This window comes from Etheostoma cragini, chromosome 24 (genome assembly GCF_013103735.1).
Source record: "Etheostoma cragini isolate CJK2018 chromosome 24, CSU_Ecrag_1.0, whole genome shotgun sequence".
Lineage (NCBI taxonomy): Eukaryota > Metazoa > Chordata > Actinopteri > Perciformes > Percidae > Etheostoma > Etheostoma cragini.
In genome coordinates this window covers 3,988,946-4,003,413 of record NC_048430.1, presented here as the reverse complement: position 1 = coordinate 4,003,413, position 14,468 = coordinate 3,988,946, and the positions used below count along the sequence as shown (strand labels likewise).

At 40.9% G+C, this 14,468-nt stretch overlaps 1 long non-coding RNA gene across 1 annotated transcript; it reads right to left on the bottom strand.

Annotated features, from left to right (window-relative positions):
• Window positions 1-2,346: 2,346 nt before the first annotated feature.
• On the bottom strand, window positions 2,347-14,126 carry LOC117939630. The gene is made up of 3 exons (XR_004655635.1): window positions 13,988-14,126; window positions 7,562-7,567; window positions 2,347-2,357 (listed from the first exon to the last, which is right to left on the bottom strand). It is a non-coding gene; the product is annotated as an uncharacterized LOC117939630 (long non-coding RNA).
• Between the last annotated feature and the right edge of the window lie 342 nt (window positions 14,127-14,468).

Genomic DNA, 14,468 nt, shown 5'->3' with positions numbered 1-14,468 from the left:
CGCTTTAGGGCAGGCACGCACTTCTCTAGATATTTAGTACAGAGGTCTGTTGTCCAATACAGCTTAAGGCGTGAAATACTGCTGGTCCTTGCAGGGTTGTGGTAAAGTGTTCCTTGGTTTGCAATGTGCAGTTGTTTCAAACATCACAACTTCACTGTGTTGATAAAGAAATGCAGTATACAGTAAGTTAACATCACAAGCCGTTTTGACTGACAGCTCAAAGAATGCTTTCTTTTGATGCAATCAATAAGTGAGGCCTGATAGGCTTTTTCAAACTCCAAAAACACAATCAAAGCCGTTTTTCCCTGTGATTGAAGTAAACAGCATGACATTTCAGTAATTAATTACGTACAGTACTGAGTCATTTGCATGAAAAATGAGTATCTCTTATTACATTTATCAAGAATTAGAGGATTCCTACCCTATCAATGAAAGTTGGATGTCAGAAAGTGTTGGTGTGAATTGTGAGGATCAAACATTTCCTGCTGTGAGAGAAATGATTGACAGACAACACAATGGAGATACATGTGTGTGTATGTCTGTTTGTGTGTGGCGGGGATGTAGAGGAAGTGGTGGGGGTTAAATGGGAGTAAATGAGGAGATTGGGGTGAAATTGAGAAGGGGGAAAAAGGAGGGATCTAGAGGAGAGAGTAAACCAAAATAGAGCTGAAGAGAGTAGCGAGGGCGATGGCAGCGAGGGAAAAGTCTTAGCGGGAGATGAGGGAGGAATAGAAAAAGCTAGGGAGGGGGGTAAAGATGGACAGAGAAGGAAGAGAGTGAGATAAGGGCCGGCAGTTAACAGGGGCCGCCTGCTGATGTGGATAGCTTAGGGAAAGCACGTCTGAAAACAGAAACTCCCCTGCTTGGGAGAATCGGTCTAGAAAAAAACTCACCTCTTCTATTAGGGTAGCCATATCAAAAAATGTGCCATTACTTGCTTTCTCTTTTCAAAACATAGCCTTACATTGCTTTTCAGCAACAAAGGAAAGCCTTTCAGAGCTAGCTATTTCCTCCTTGGGATTTCAAATCCAGCCACTAAAAGATAAAAATATGTTACCCCTTCCTAGCTGTTCATCAAAGAAGTTGACAGCTTAATGTGCTTCAGCTATCTCGATCACCCTGTCAACCCAGCAGGGGCCAATTTGTGAAGCCAAAAAGGTTTCCCTCAACTGTTTTCATGCTTGTTTGTTGAATTTGTTGCCTAGCCTATAGCCTAAACTGAAGCAAGTTTGAAGAAGTGTACAGAAATGTGAATTAATTTCAGAAAGTCATGTAAATTAAATTAATTTTATGCTTGGATGAGGTGGAAAAGTTGGCGTAAAAAAGTTAGAGAAAAACAAAAGGGAATAAATAACAGCATATGGACGAATCACTCTGAAGGTAAAGAGGTGCTTTTCCTGTAGATGTTTTATAATTGCTTTTTAAATTCCAATCCAGTCATTGCCTGTGGGACATGCAACGGTGGAACCGTTACTGTGTCTTGAGCTGAAACTTTTGCTTTTTTCGTGGTGAAAAAACAGCTCTTTGGTGCTTTTTTAAAGTTAATGTTGTAGACAAAATAAAGAACTAAAATCATAAACGTTCCTCAAACATTAACATGTATGCACTATCTATCTATCTCTATCACTCACAGAAATACAATAGTTTCTGGGAGTTGGAGTAGTAAGGGTCAAAAAGGTTGCTTGTCACATCTGCTTGACCAAATGCAGATTGGACATGATGGAAATAGCCTCCCACAACTGTTTTAGTTTCCACACACAGCAGTAGGGATGAGAAGATAGATCGTTTTGTCCTGAACGTAAGTCTGATAATACTACTGCATCAAGATTGCCATCCTTTAACGATTTATTGTGGAGCCCTTATTGGAATTTCTAATACGTATATCTAACTAAAGCCTTAAAATTGAGCCACTAACCATTTGGTTGCCAGTAGAGGGTAAATAACCAAATTCTTTGTTCAAGCCAGTTAATAGAGAAAGTTGAGGCAGAAGGAGCAGTTAAGAGAAGAGCAGTTTAGACAGAAGCACATTTATCATGCAGAGGTGCAATCAGGTTTAGCTCGTAAGTGGCACTGATGAAGAAAGAAAGAAAAAAAAAAGTGGATCATTAGTGGGAATGCCTGCTTTTTGTGTTTACGTGCGTGCCTGTAAGCTGTTTGTGGGCATGTCAGAGTGGAGGACAGGATTTCTCAACAATGCAACACATTGAATTTTTTTCAATCCTTTTTGTCCTGTTTTTTTTTTACACTTCTCTAACCCATTTCTTGTATGAATCTAAATTTTTGGGATTTTACATGGAGAGAGCATGGAGTGAGGGATTACATGGCAACTGCATTAGTAATGTCAAGAAAAGAGAGCTCTTGGTATGGATAAGTGATACTCATGACCCTTTTGAAAACCTCCACACTTCTTGTTGCTGTGCAGTTCAGTGCTTTCCGGTCAACTGAAGCCGACAGTAGAGAAATTGGTAGTACTACTTGCTCTGAGGACTGACACCCAAATCTGGCACTTCCACGGCAGATGTCTTTAGCTGGGTTGGAAAGAATCACACCCTAAAATGGACCATGAGAAAAAGGTAAACCCATGTTTTACAAAATTCATTAAAGAGATTTGCACTACTGTAAAAACTATGACTCTCCGGCCTAACTCAAGATAGCCCTGATCATCCCAGTTATTTCCTCAGAATTTAGAAAGCTCCCTTCTGAGCACACAACAGCTGTTTTCCCAGTCTTTACACTAGTCATACTGCCAATGCCAAGTAAACTGGCCTGGTATTTGTAAAATTGGCAGAGTGCCCCTTTCAAGTTCTTCATGAAGATGTATTTGTCCTTCAATCTCCACAAAAAGGGACACTGGCAAGCAATCACAATGCAAAGACTTTGTGAGCAGATGGATGAGGCGGACACTTTTGTAATTTGGAAGAAAAAAACCTCTAAAGAGGTTTTGAAGATTTTACTTTGGGAGGCAGCCACAACGGACCTGCATCTGTCTGCAACTTGCTTACTGGATACATGTTTTCATTTTTTCGTGTACCTCTGTTGGTTTATCTGCTATGTACGTGTGTTCTCTATTTATTCTGCAGACTTCACTGCCGTTTGTTTTTAGTGTCTTCCCCCGGTTGGCCAGTTTCATTCAACAATGCAAAACAACTGAAGCGGGACGGATTTTCTGTGGCGCAGAATGACGCCACACAGCAGCACAGGACAGATATAAAAAGTACGCCTTGTCCGCCTTTATTTTGAGCGGTGTTTTTAGAGGAGGTACCCCTATTTAAAAAAAAAAGGAAAAAGAATTAGAAGAGTGGCAAACTGCGTGATGTTGCTCACTCATGTAAACTGGTTTAAATAAATCATGTCTCCTCTGAAAGACTTGGTGCTATTACCCAAGTTTCAACTGGGCAGAGAACAGAACGTCCCTCTCTTCTTCTCTCTGTCTATGTCTATATCAACATCTATCAACTGTATCCACATCAAATCATCATTGCGACTCAAAGACACAAAAGTGTAGGAAAAATCTACTAGAAAAAACTTGAACATAGCGGGCAACTTACTGAAGTCAAAGGCAACATAATAGCCAAGGCAACTGGAGGACAGTTTTCATGTTCCTTTTCAAAGTTTTATAACACTTACATCTGCTGTGTTAAATGATGTTGTTTAACCGACTGTAACACACCAGCTTTCAGGCCAGTAATCCACAAAAGACGTGTTTGATTTGTTTGAACTGCTGATGCTTTAAGTATTTAGAACTAGAGGGCATTCAAAAGTTGTTTTGGGAAATATGCTTATCTGCTTTCTTTAAGATGAGAACATCATTTATTAAATATGAAGCTAGAGCCAGCAGCCAATTAGCTTTGCTTAGCATATAGTCTGAAAGTGGGGGGTGGGCAGCTGGCCTGGCCAGGGGCCTCATTTATAAAACCTGTTAAAGCAAGAAATAGTTGCGAGTAAAATTTGCGGTTGCAACATTCCCTCGCAAAAGTCAGGATTTATAAAGGATTCCATGCGTAAAAAAGGGCCCAGTTTTCCACAACCTTTTGATCATGCGTGTGATGGTGCGTAACGGTCCCAAGGCTTTGTAGACTGCGTTTTCTGGACCTCCAATGGTAGGTACTCTGGATGCAGAGCACACAGCCTGTATCCTATCGGGACAATAAATAAACCGCCCTACAGTTCCGGATCGCCTGTGCATTGCAACCAATCAACAGCATTGCAGATTTGGCATGACTATAAAATTTAGCAAGAGCACCTCGATCTCACACTGAATCTGTTTTTTTTCTCAATTTTTTCAATTCAAGATTGGTCATCAAGGGCTCCTTTAAAAGGCTGGAATATTCATTGATTGCATTTTAGATCAACGTTTTTAGGACAAATATGGGACCTTGCACAATAACATAACACACTGGCTTTAATATATGCACAACATTAAAGCTTAAAATAGTTTAAATGGGGTTACAAAAATAAGAAATAAATCACTCCTCATACAGTTGTCATGAAGCCATAGAGACCAAAACCGTTATGTACCAGGCTGAAAACTGTATTTCCGCTGTCCAAACAGCTTACTCTTGGTCAAGGGCGAAACCTTTTTGGATCAAACGAACTTAACACAAAAAAAATATGTGCAGATTTCCTTTTAGTAAGTAAAAGTATGAGAACTTTACAGTCTTTTGGCTGACTTGCCTATTCATCCGTTTTTAATCGAGCCAGAGTATACAACTGGAGAAATGCAGCAGAGAGGATGGGCGGGGAGGGTATGGGCAGTGGCAACCATCCAAAACCTGAGCTGCAGAGAGCGAACACATACTAGTGGTGCCTTGCACTCAGATGCCAACAGAAACAGAACACACTTTTTTGGTCAATATACAGTTGCATGCACTGAATTAATTGCTTAAATTGACCATCAACACTGATTGAACATCAACAGAAAAGGTGGTGACTTTTCCCTTTCAATCTTTATTCCCAGAAGTCCTACTGTAAGTCTACTGAAGTTTTGTCTAATTAAAATAAATAGAATAGGAAAACGCAAAAGAGGGGCTACATTTTGACAGCAGAGTGCAGTAGAGTAAATTATATCCTAAGCCACCTTGGTTCCTGTGAAATTTCTGATTCTAATTCACATTAATTTCAGCATGTCCATCCCAAGAAAGCAACATCAGACACAGACAGTCCAGACACTCCACAACGTCCATTTGTGAACTTTGATTTTATCTCTTTAGCCAAACTTTTTCCCAACTGAAAGCAAGCAAATACGTTTCTGCCGCTAAGTGTAGTGCATCAGCAAATGCACCATGTTGCTGCTCTGTAATGGAAGTAGCAGGAATAGCTAAGAGGCCTTCCTGCACTGTGTGTGTGTGTGTGTGTGTGTGTGTGTTTGAGAGAGAGAGAGAGACTGGGGGAGAGCTGGAGGATTGTTCAGAGTATAACTACGTAGTCAGGTGAGAACATGCAGCTGTAACATGTTTTGTGTTGTTGGCCTGTGCCAGAACATAGGCTAAAAAAGGTTCTCTTTTTTTAAAAAAAAATTCTTGTGCGTATGTGCTGAAACAAGAATGAATCTTAGAGAAAAACACATACATGCTTGCATTTCTGGCTTTAATAGGGTAGTGAGTGCTTTGAAATGAATTATTGGGAGCCAGGAGGGGTGAATGAGGGTAGGAGAGCAGGTGTTAATTGCTTATTTTTTTAAGGTTGAGCCATAGTGTGCAATTTCTGCCAAATTCCGCCTTTCTTCCTTGAGTGCAACATGCCTTAATTGCTCATTCTAGTTGGCAGGAGGAAACACTGCATATCAGAATGTCATTAGAGACCTTTGGAATACGGTGCTATGACTGGGTGCACTCCATGTTTCTGTCATATGCTGCTTTGGTGCTTGGGGAAAAATAAATGCCAATTAATCTAGTTTCCAGTGAAAGTCCGCTTGCTTTGCCAAAGCTTGGTTTGTATTTCTGCAGGACCGATCCAGAATATTTTAACAGAACACCACCACCAGTGAGGTCTGATTTAAAAACAATAATGTGTCCATTATGGAGTTAAAAACATAATGATGATATTAAACAGATTCCTGTTGATAGCCGTGTGGAATGAACCAAAACAGAAAAGTTGCAGACTGGAAAACCAAAACAAAGAGCTGAAAGTGGTGGGGCAGTGGTGGCCTAAAGGTTAAAGAAGCGAGCTTGTGACCACCGGTTTAATCCCCAGACCGACAGGATGAAATCTGGGAGGGAACAATGAAAAGAGCAGCACTTGTCCCTCCCTTATTACCACCACTGAGGTGCCCTTGAGCAAGGCCCTTAACCCCAACCGCTCCAGTGGAGCTGATCAGTGGCCAGCAGATCAGACTGTGGTTGTACTGGGTAGCTTCCAGGTATGAATGTGGAACTGTGGGAATGTGACAGGTTGTCGTTGCAAATATAAATAAAGTTACAAAAAAAAAAAAAAAAAAAAAAAAAAAAGCTAAAGTGAACTGCAGGATGGAGTGATGACTTTGAGGGTTTGTTACTACGTGTGACCACTTTCACCTTACTTAAGTCATTTGACCCATTGTTACTGTCCAGATGTTGATTGTCGCTTTAGTTCATTAGAAACCCTTTTCTTATGAACTGCAGTTCTGACAACAGCTGCCACAGAATATAAGAAAACAGACAAAAAATAATGTCTCTGTTTTAGGTTTACATTTATGACGGCAATTGTTTTTAAAGTTTATTCCTCCACTGTGGATGACAGGTTACACCTGCGCAGGATCCCATATATACAGCATTGCCCGCCTGTGCTGTGGAGTCATACATGCGCCCACAGGCTGAACTGCTGAGTAAATAACTAAATAAAGTCTGTTGAGCTGCCGATGATGTGCTTACCCACTTTATGCTGGGATTGCATCATGGAAAACATCAGCTGTTGGGTTTCATTCGCCCACCCGCTCTCACCAGCCGCCACGAGCTGCTGATGTGTAGCCAGCAAACAAGACTGAACAGACAGATTGCAGTCATCACTTTCATGCAGAGCCTTGCTTCTGCAGGAACAATTCTCTCAAAAACTTGATGTTGTGCAGACAGAGCTGATACTCCTATTTCACGCTGAAAGCAAGCCAACACATGTATAACAAGTGGCAAAATGTCCAAAATGAAACAAAGTGGAAATGTGTATATCATATACTTTATAAATACAGTATTAACTCACACTGTCAAGTTCACTTGAAGATAATTGACAGGTGCTGCTAAACCGTCCAAACAACGCGTTATTGAACATACAAGACAGTAAACAGCAGGTGACTATTTGTTATCCCTGGAACATCTGCATGGAAATAAATAAAATGTTCACAGGGTGTGTTGTCTGAGAAAACACTAACCCGAGCCATGAGCTTGTCGGCTGCCCCGGTGCCAGAGCACACAGTGCGGCTCTACTCTGTTGTCCTCTCCCTTCCTGGCTGAGCAGAACGGACATGCATTTTAGGTGCTCGGTCAAAAAATAGCATGAGGGCTGTTACACTGCAGCCACCAACAACCATAGAGTGGGATGCAGTTTTTCAGCTCATTACAGAGCAACAGTCTGCCTTATTGGTGTTATAAACCAACACCTTGGAGAGCGTAAACCCAAAACAGAATCCTCCACTTGAAGTGAGCAAAGCATACATTGATTTAAGCTTCATATTTATCCAGGGGAATGGTTTGTTTTGAGCACTGGTAATTGAGCAGAGTTTATGTGCCCTGATCAAGGGCTCTTGATCTTGGTTGATGAGGTTTTGGGAAGAGATCTACTCACTTGATTAAGTGTCCTCCCCAGATACAGGTCAGCAATAGTTTTTTGTTCAAACAGCTCAAAATGATTAGAGATTGGTATCAAAGCATAACATTCTAATTGCAAGGTCATATAATTCCCCTCAGGTCTACAGAGTGTTTTAGCATCTTTCAGCTCATTGTTTTGGTTTAATGTCCTGCAACTTTAAGGTTTTGGTTCACTCTTACAGCTCTCATCAGTGTCCTTTCCATTAGCAGCTGGAAGCAAATTTGAGCAAAAAGGCTCTGATGAGCCTGCTATACACTACCTGTCCAGCACTAAACAGACAGACTGTGCAGACAGACACAGTGACTAGCTGGTGAACATAAGGAATTGTTAAAGACCTCAAACCGAGGAAAAAGAACAGTGAATATGGGACTTAATTCATCAGATTGCCAAAAAATGATTCCATATGCCCCTGTTTGCTGACAACGTGCACTATTTCAACTAGGTGAGTAATCAGTGGTTAACTGCAGTTAACGGAGGTTCAATCAATTGCTGCTAAGCTAATGCTACAGCTGGTCTTCTTCTCCCCTGCCTTTGCTACATTGACACACTAAGGTGAGATAACGCAACTAACTGACGATCAGGGCTGTAGCATGAAACTGTTGATGCAGGAATGTGTATCGCGTCAGCCGCCACAGCATGCATGTCCTTGTGCTAGTAAAGCATACAGACAAAATGGGGAATCGATCATCAAAACATTTCACCATGGCACCACTAGTAGTCAAAAACCCAATATAATTATACCCTGTACAATTATGGTGGAAATAATTATTTAATAGCAATTGCTTGTCGTGGAGAAATTGATTTCCAAGATCTCAGTGGGGTCTCTAAGGTGCAATTTTTAGGGCTCTGACTCGCACTGGCAAGCTACAGATAACGATTAAAGTAAAACAGCTCTATGTTTGTACAGCTTGTTGTGTACTAAACAGAGTGTGAATTACAGTAGTTAGAAAACAGCTGAATTAGTCCTGTTCACCTGATCTGTGGATACAGAATGAGACCAGGGAGAGATGTGTAAACAACGTTTCTCAAGCGTTTGACTGGCAATATTGCTTTGTGAGTTTTAGCCATGATATCTCCATTTTCTATGCGTCTATACTTTCTTTCTGTCCCTTAAAGATACATAACCATCGTATAGATCGCTTGGGTCCTTTTCAGCATATTGGTGAGTTCACACCCAAAATTACCTCATTTTCCACCATGTAACTGGCATGACCGGCCAAAAGACTTTCTGCATAGCTTTAAATCTTTAAGGGCAGAGACACGTTCAATGCTGAAAATGTCCAGCGCAGGCCCTGTATTGAGAAATAGAGGCTGCAAATTCAACAGTCGCCTCCAGAACCAGCAATATGTGATCCATAAATTAAATTCTTGTCGTTCTTGTCTGCAGAACCTAAAAAGCAATTGTGAATTTTCAGCCATGCTAGTGGCATGGCTTAATGGATGGCAATTTCAGTCGTCCGGTTCATCACTTCGATCCAGATTCAATAAGTCAACACGTTTAAATTAAGTGCCACATAACTTTGTACAGACGCTTATAGTTCCCAGACAATCTATCCTAATGCCTTTTGGGATCCCAACTTTTGGCGCCAACATCATTTCAAATTACGTCCAATAACTTATGCAAACATAGCTGTTGATGTTTTTATACTGTATATGATATTAAAAACATGGTGCATCTTTTCAATCCAATTTATAGCTGCTATTTAGCCAAGTTGCAGTGATAACAAAATTAGCAGAGCAGGCCTACAAACACTATACAATGTCTATTGACTCTACCACATACACAACTGCTTCGCCATTTGAGTTAGACCTCAGGACCTCAGACCTGGAAGTGCTGATGCACAAAAAAACCAGCCAACAAACTGCTCCAGTGCACATCAGTGATCACAGTAAGTTGAAGCCAGGAGGATAGTGTCATCAGCAAAGAGCAGGTAACACTCTAATGTCAGTGAACTGGACTCTCTCCAGTCCCAATTCTTGCTTAAAATTGACAAAATTGCTTGCAGCAATGACCTTTGAAGTATGTACTCCTATGGGATAGGTTGGGCAGCACAGTCAAAACACTTTTCCAAAGCCACAAAAAAACACATGTAGGCAAATTCTGTTGCTGGGTCCCTAATTCAATCCTACACCTACGAACCTTTATTGCCTTTAAAGTATAAAGAGTATCAAAAAAAGTATTTTCATTCATTACCCAGTTTCAATGCATAAGGAGTAGATGTTATGGTCAGTGAGCCAATAAGCATGCAACATGGCCCTAATCAAGATCTAATGATGCTGCTAACTGGCTGTCTAACATTACGTCACAGAGACACGCATTAAGTTTATAAAATTATTGAACATTTTTTAACCATACCCAGTGCTAATTCTGGGAGACGTTGATTCACCAATAACCTCTATTAAATGTTCTCTCTTTTGTTGTCATTGGGTCAAATGTGACCCGTTTTCAGTTTTTTTGGGGCACAAAAGAAAAAAGGGCCATCACAATAAGCGCTGAAAATGTATTCAATAAAAAATATCAAAAACATCAAAGCACCCACAACATTGAAACATTTCGGAAAAAGTGATCATGTTGAAAAAAAGAGACCAAAACCATGGTTTTTTTCATGGTTGACGGGAAGATAACGCAAGAATTAAATGAAGCATTCCTAAAGTTAAGACCTTTTCTAATCAATCGCTACCTGTCTGCTCTATGAGAAAATGGAAAATAGAAATAAAGCAGTGATAAATTAGTCAACTGGCCACACACAAATAATTTGAACTGCATAGTGTATGACTTTAATATACAGAAGCTATGAAATAGGCTGGGGGTTAGTTTTATTAGGTTGGTCTTACGACAGGCTTCATGTGGGATTCATGAAACGGTATCACCAATCAGAGCGTAAGAAAGGTGGTAGATTGATAAATGCAGTGGCTGGAAACTATCATAATTTAAATATCAAGCCCTAATATTTTCTCGGTTTTAAGGCCTCACCCTTAGTATTTACAACATGGCCAGACGCAATCTGGCAAAGAAGCAGCACTTTTCAGAGGTGGAGATTGAAACCCTTGCATCTCAGTTTAATTTGCAGTAACGTGTGTCCTATTTGGCAGCCTGAACACTGGTATTAGGCTCTAAAAAGGATGCGGAATGGGAAGAGATCACTGATCCGGTCAACAGTGCTGCCGTATTAAATTGGACTCCAGCTGAAATGTATTTAATATACAGCATCCTTGACATATGTATACTCCTAATAGTAATATATAGGATAACATTGCACTCTCTTAGGCCTACATGAAGGTTTATTTAAATTTATAGTGTATTTATATTTAAATAAACACACTCTAGCAGAGTTTATGCAGTTTTTTTTAATTTTACTTGTTTTTTCATGAGTCAGAGCCAGGCAACCCTAAGCTGTTCTCCTGCGCGATGTTGTGCAGAACCCCACAGGCTAAAACAATGTTGCAGACTTCTTCTGGTGTGTAGTAGACCCCCACCCCACTGTGGCCTGTGTGTGTAGGCTACGTGTGCGCTGTTGCTCGGCTCATAGAGGTCTTCTAAAAGTTCTCCTGTTCCACGCTGCACCGCAAGTCCACACTGACTCACATACACAAGTTCAGACCAGGCGTGACATTTTTTTGCAGCCTACGCTCATGTACAAATTAATAAATTCCAAGCTTTCCGTAGGAATTGGCGTACACCCGTCCTACCCGTTTTAGGTTGTACAACCGTTTCATAAATGAGGGCCACTGTGTGTAGGTAACATTTAGGCCTTTTAGATATAACACACACACCCACACACAAATTTACACATTAAAGAGACCGAGAAGGAGAAAGAATGGCCAAGGACTAGCAAAATCGGCGAGCTATAAATAGTTCTCTTCTTCGTTCGGTCCTCATAAATACAGCCACCCCCCCCCCCCCCCCCCCCCCCCCCCCCCACACACACACACGGGTAACCCTTAGTAATCCCCAGCCTTCCCTTTCTCTCCCAAGCAGCTGTGTCGCTCATCCCTCGTGCCGTTGAGTTTACATGCACATGTGTGATCCCAGAGGGATTCCACCGCAGCATAGCTGACAGTGATGATAGCAGTGTATTACTAGCCGTGCGAACATGTATACTTATTTAGGCTAAAGCGACTGGGTGCATTTACACTCCAGACATGGATACCATTTTATAGTATCAATTTATAACAAGAGTTATCTCAAGACACTTCACCAATAGAGTAGGTCTAGCACACACTCTATAATTTACACGGACCCAACAATTCTAGTAAATCCCCAAGAGCAAGCAGTGTGATAGTGGCAAAGAAAAACTCTTTTAGGAAGAAACCTTGGACAGAGCCAGGCTCTTGGTAGGCAGTGTCTGACAGCCGGTTGGGGCTGTAATGTAATAACAGTACATTGAGGGATGTCTGAGACTACATGGGAGTGGTAAAATTCATTGTCCGTGATTTGTTGGCAGATTTCTTAAAATTTTGGATAGTAAAATTATTTTGCTGTAAACCCACACAAAATGATTTCGTCTGCATGTTAACTAAAAAATATGCTCTTACATTTTTTTATTTTAGCATGTAAAAGTGTTTTGAGTTGATCTATGATCTTTGGACTGAGAGTTTTAGAGTTGACCACATTTATAAGTTGATTAAAGAGACAAGAGTCTACAGCAATACTAGCTGCTCTCTAAGGCTGTATTTAGAGTAGACACAGCAATGGTGTGAGCTAAATACTAACGTTAGCATGCTAACATAATGACACTGTTTACATGCCAAAATTCATGGCAATCTATCCAATAAATGTTGAGACATTCACTAATACCACAAATATGAACCTCATGATGAAGAAGGAGGAGAATTCTGTACTCCTTGTACTAGGGACCATGAATGTCCGTACAAAATGTAGATATGTATAATGTATATTAAAAGTACTCTATCAATGCTTCACAGAAAAGATATATAAAACGCACTACAATGAAAACTAAAACTAATACTATGTACTGTAGCTATGTAAGGCAATTGCTAAATAGGTTGTCCAAGCTCTGGCTTAGCAAACCAACCATTACCAAAGCTTTCTGCCCAAGCTATGGAAGCCAGTAGGTCAGCTTGCACTGAAAGCCTGTTGACTAAACTTCCATCCAACCAGCAAATCTCTGTAAGCGGTCAGGAAATAGACCGTGACTTGGGAGCCTGAGGGTTGGAAAAGTGGGCTGGTGACAGACAATTGCTAGTCTGAAGCCCTGGAGAGGCCAGGGAAACCTGGGCAGGTGGAGAGAATGAATAATACTCTCCGCTGCTTAAAACGGTTGACGTGTCTTTGAGCAAGGCAAAACACAGACTGAGCAGCCCAGCAGCACTGAGGAGAAAGTTTTTATGCGAGTAGCATTATCTTATGCAAAAAAGTACAAACTGAGCAGTTTGCAGAAGTATGAATAATAAATTGAACAGAATAAAAGCAAGATGGGTGCAAAAGAAAATATGCAATAAAAAGTCAATCAATGGTACATTTTTGAAAACAAGGTGATAAAATCAGTTCAAGATTCTATAAGCGAATCATGGTTGGTAAGCTGTGAGTGTGTGAAAGTCTCGTCCCTGAGGCTGCTGCAGGAGCTTGTTAACAAGAACGTGTTAAATAAGAGTTAGTGTTGACAATGTCTCGTATCTTTCACTCTTCTCCCGTCTTTGTCTCTGTCACATCAAGGCGCCAAAAACAATTTGATTAATTTGAGGCCAGGCGCTGTCCTCAAATTAAAAGGCAAGCACGAAGAATCCTGAAGCAGAAATTTACTAGCACTTATACTGTATCTGACAGTAGTGAAGCCTTTCGTAGAAACCCGAGTCCTAATCTGTATCAGAGATTAAAACTGTGCTATGGGCCTTAATCCTTCCCGGAGCGCATACACACTGATGAAGCCTTGCAGCATAAATTCCACTAAGGCAGCTCTAAAGCACACTTTAATTGAAAGTATTCCACATATTTAAAAAGGTGGCTGCCACACTGCAGCCTCCATCAATGGGTAATAACAGTGTGTGTATGCAATGGACATGTATCTGGGATCAGGATGAGACAGGAGTCCATTTCTATTACAGATAAGGGTGAACTTGTGTGTTGTAGCAGTGTTTTGCCATTGAGAACAAGGTGGATAACTAGCAGCACTAGCTTCTAGCTAGGAGCCAAACAAAGATGGCATAGAAGTGTTATGACTCACTCTATTGCTAAGACGGAGACCTGAACACAGGGGGAAAAGACGATCTGCAGCTATGTGCAGTACAACGAAAATATAGTTTTTTGAAAATTAAACCATGTAAACACATTCTGGTACAATCTCAAAATACTATTATGAATCTGAAAATGAGCAAAGTATGGGCACTTTAAGCTACAGCATGCATGATTGACAAATTCCACAGGAAAAAAAAGGTCCAACGACAGCCTTGACACTGCCAGCACATTATTCTATTAATTTTCTGACCTTTCCATGGCCTCTCAAACCACTTTCTCTATTGCCCGAGGTCCCCCATGCTGCATGCGCGCTGACACTAAACTGCACCACTAAGTGTGTAGCTTCACAAGATTTAGCTCCCCATCATCACCTGAATCCACAGATTAGACAATAGTGAAGTTGAGTGCCAGGGTTAAATCAAGTTGTTGGCTGGTTTGGCTCGTTTGTAGCTGGGCGGCGTCTGCCTGAGGCCACGGAGAGGGGAGCTCGTGAGTA